At 42.7% G+C, this 4467-nt stretch overlaps 1 pseudogene; it reads left to right on the top strand.

Annotated features, from left to right (window-relative positions):
* The first annotated feature begins 1997 nt into the window (after positions 1–1997).
* LOC138378371 (forkhead box protein K2 pseudogene) lies at positions 1998–4250 on the top strand (annotated as a pseudogene).
* Positions 4251–4467: the final 217 nt, after the last annotated feature.

Here is a 4467-nt window from a genome sequence, read left to right as displayed (position 1 = left end):
ACTTGCTTTTTGTGTATTATCCTTTAAATATACTGTTTGATTCAATTAGCTAGTATTTTGTTCAGGCTCTTTTGCATCTATGACCATAAGGAATATTGATCTCTAATTTTCTTTTGGTGTCTTTATCTGTATTTCAGATCAGGGCAATTCTGGCTCCACAGAATATATTTGGAAGTGACCTTACCTCTTCTATTTTTTGTAAGAGTCTGAGGAGTATTTTTAAAAATTCTGAAATATTTGGTAGACTTAACCAGGAAAGCCATCTGGTACTGTTTTTCTTTGTTGGGAGTTGCTTTAATATATTTGATTGATTTCTTTTTCTGATTCAGCCTCTTTATATTTTATAGGTTTGTTCCTATTTTCTGTTTCATCATCAGTCACTTTCAGTAATGTATGTGTTTATAGAAGTTTGTTCATTTCATTCAGGTTATCTCTTTGTGCAACTGCTGATAACATTCTTCTATAATCCATTTTATTTCTGTAAGGTATTTATTAGTGTCTCCACTTTCATTTATGATTGTAAATATTCATATCCTCTCTTCTATATTCTTGGTCAGTGTACCTACATATTTATCAATTTTGTTAATCCTATCGGAGAACTAACTTTTAGTTTTGTTCATTTTCTCTAATGTTTTTCTCCTCTCAATTTTATTTGTCTTCTCTGTAATATTTATTAGTCCTTTGTTCTATTAGGCTTGGGTGTCATTTGCCTTTATTTTTCTAAGTCCTTCTATTGTAATATAGGTTTATTTAAGACATTTGTTCTTGTTTCATATAGGCATTCACTGCTTTAACCATCCCTCTAAGCACTGCATTCACTGAATCTATGTTCTGTTATATTGTGTTTTCATTTTTATTTCCCTCTCAGTATTTTCCAATTTCTTCTATATTATCTTCTTTGTTTCATTGATTGCTTATGACTGTGCTGTTTAATTTCCTACTTACAAAGTTTGCATTTTTCCTTTTGTTTTTGATGACTGGCTTCATTCTATTGTGATCAGAGAAGATACTTGTTATAACTTCCATCTTTTTACATTTCTTATCACTTATTTTCTGCTCTAATATGTGGTCTAACCTGGAGAATTTTCCATCTGCGCTTGATAGAAATGTGCATTATGGTCGGTGGAGGAATTTCTTTATGTCTCCTCTATTTGGCTGGTTTATAGCACTTTTCAAATCTTCCTTTCCTTACTGATCTTCTGTCCAGATCATCTATCCATTAAAGAAAATGGGGTATTAAAGTTTCCAACCTGTATTGTAGAATGATTTCTCCTCTCCATTTTGTCAATACTTGTCTCATATATTTTGGCGTTCTGTTGCCTGGTGCATAAATGTTTGTAATTGTATCTTTTTGATGAATCAATTGTTTTTTCAATAAATAATGGCCTGTATCTTTTATAAAAGGTTTTGACTTAGAGTTTATTTTGTCTGATAATAACATAGACACCTAATGTTGCATGGAATATGTTTTTCTATCCTTTCACTTTCAACATATATACATATATATATATCTTTGAATATAAAATATAGCTTTTGTAGATAACACATACTTGGATCATTTTGTTGTTTGTTGTTTAAAATATATTCCTTCAGTTTCTTCCTTTTCATTGTAGACTTTCATATGTTTACACTTAATTAATTACTGATAAGGAGAAACTTATCTATGCTATTTTACTATTTGTTTCCTGTGTACCTCTTACCTTTTTTTTCTTTATTCCCTCCATCAATTTCTTCTTTGCATTCAATAAAGTTTTGTAGGGTACTATTTTGATTTCCTTCTCATTGGCTTTATTTGTATTCTGTTGAAATTTCTTAGTAGTATATATGTGCTTGAATTTAACATTATAAATTTACAAAATCGAGATTGAGGCCACTAGCCACTGCTAATTGGCTTTCCCCATGGCAAACCGGAGGCCTCTGCTCTGGCTCCTAGCTCCCAGTGAGTGGCGGTGGGCTCTCACTCAGGCCGATGGCAGTGGCTTCAGCAGCACCCCGTCATGGGCGGCGGGGCCAGGGGTGGTGGTCCTGGCCAGGATGTGGGGAAGTGGTGCAGCTGGAGGGCTGCCAGTTTGAGTACCTAATTACCAAGCACTCGGCGACCATCAAGTGCATCTCATCACAAGGCTCAGTGGATGTGAGCATGGGCCACTCGAGCTTCATCTCCCAGTGCCACCTCCAGATCTTGACAACCCCAAGCGGCAGTGCTGGCCATGACTGGACAGCCTGGGACCCACCGCCTGCACAGCCCAGGCCTAAAGTGGTGATTTCTAGTTGCATTGCCTTGGCCAGAACAGCGTGTTTGTGGACAGGTGTTCCAGAGGCACCGGGTGCCGCTGTTGCAGCTTCCAAGCTTCATGCACCAGGTTTTCAAGCACAGACTTCAAACCAACTTTCCCTTCCCTATCTGGCCAGAAGAGGAAGAAGCAAGAGGCGCCTGAGTCCCCAGCGAAGGCTGTGCAGCTGCACCTCTCACCTCTGACCATCAACATTCCAAACACCATGGCCCACCTCATCATCCCTCTTCCCTCCACAGTGGGAACTATCAGTGCTGCCAACTCCTGCCCATCCAGCCCCCAGGAAGTGGAGTCTTCAGGTTTCAAAATGGGCCCATTGATGCCCTCTGACCTCAATTTAGTGGCTGAAAACTCGCACCCAGAAAATGAAAAGGAAGCTTCTGGTGGAGGAAGCCCAAAGAATGATTCAAAGCCACCTTATTCCTATGCACAATAGTACAAGCAATTAAAATGGCTCCTGGTAAACAACACATCCTAAATGGAATTTATATGCACATCACTAAAAATTATCCATACTACAAGACTGACAAGGAGTGGCAGAATTCAGTTCCCGACAATCTCTGTCTGAATTGTTATTTCATCCAAGTACCACATTCCCAGGAAGAACCAGGCAAAGGCTCATTCTGGAAGGTAGAGATCCTGCCTCTGAAAGCAAATTAACAGAGCAGGCTTTTAGGAAAAGGCAGCCTAGGAGTGTACCTTGCTTTAGAACCTCTCTGTGACCACTCTCTTCTAGGAGCCTCTCCCAGTCTTGCTGGAGTAGTGTCTGCTCACTGCAGTGGCCCCAGAGCCCTGAGAGCCTGTGGAGGGAAGCCTTGCCAGCCCATCGGGAGCCTGAGCCTGGCAACTCACACCCCAGACCTGCCATCATCCAAGAAGCCTGGGTTGCCCAAAGCTCACCAGAGTCACCTCTGTCCAGCCAGCTGGTCTTGATCACCATTCAGTGGCAGCTACTACAGGTGGCTAAGACTGCTGCCTACACTGCTGCCACCCTAGTACCACAGCAAGGTGGTGACCTAGTGACCTTCCAGCCACCCTTCGTGCAGACAGTTCACGTCTTCCACTAGATACCAGCAGTGTCAGTCACCAGCGTGGCTTGACTGGCCCCAGCGAACACCTACACTGTCTCAGGACAAGCCATAGTCACTCAGACAGCTGTGTTGGCCTTTGCTAGTGCCCAGCTGCAAGAGAATAGAAATCACAGGGAAGTAAAAGTAGAACCTGTTGCTGCAATTAGCCATGGCACATTAGGTGCTGCCAGCCAGATCATTCAGATGTCACAGACCACCTCTGTCCAGATGGTCACTGTAGTAGTGTTATAGCAACTGTTACAGTGTGTGGTTCCAAGGACAAACCAAGCTGCACACAGAGAATGAAGGTTTATTTAATGGCGGGCTCAGATGGGAGTTATCACCAAGTTCTGAATCTGTATACTGGGTGTTTTCCACTTTTATTAGGTTGGGGTGGTCCGAGGGGTGGGGTCTCAGGTGACTGATGCAACAGGTGAGCATGATTACAGAAGCCAGGTAATAGGTTAGTGTTAGATTGATGAGGATCTTCATTATCAGTACAACAGACACCTCTAGGTCAACACCAGCTACCAGTAAAAACTGTAACGCAAAACGGGACTCTTGTGGTACCAATCCCCACTGCGGTCCACTGCCAGGTGAACAATGCCACGAGGAGTCCTTTACACGTGCTGGAGACCCCCGCATCAGCATCTGCCAGGACAGCCATCAGCCTGGGCAGCCAGGGCTGAAGCGAATCAAAACAGAAGATGGCCAGAGCATTGTCATCACCCTGAGTGTGGACACGTCATGGGCAGCTGTGAGGAAAAGGGTGTCTAAAACTAGCGACTGGGAAAGTTTTTCTTACTTTAAAATATCAGTGTTGTGGTGCCAAAAGGGGACATTGCCTCTCACCAATACTAGGAGTGTGCTCTCTCTCAGTGGGTAAAGGCCCTGCGTTTGGACTTCACCTCTCAGTACTGAAAATACAAAACCCAGGTGGCCTGAAAACTCCTTAATTTACAGACAGAAGTCACACTTGAACAAAAACCACACACAACAAAACCTGGTACTTGAGACAGTGTCTCTCCTGCTGAGCGCTCCCTGGGCTGCTGCCTTTGAGCGAAGCTTTTAACTACCAGTGAAAAACCATGGCCCTTCCTGGA

The sequence above is a fragment of the Eulemur rufifrons genome, chromosome 30 (assembly GCF_041146395.1).
Source record: "Eulemur rufifrons isolate Redbay chromosome 30, OSU_ERuf_1, whole genome shotgun sequence".
Classification (NCBI taxonomy): domain Eukaryota; kingdom Metazoa; phylum Chordata; class Mammalia; order Primates; family Lemuridae; genus Eulemur; species Eulemur rufifrons.
The sequence above is the reverse complement of the archived record's forward strand: the minus strand, read 5'-3'. Positions and strand labels throughout refer to the sequence as shown.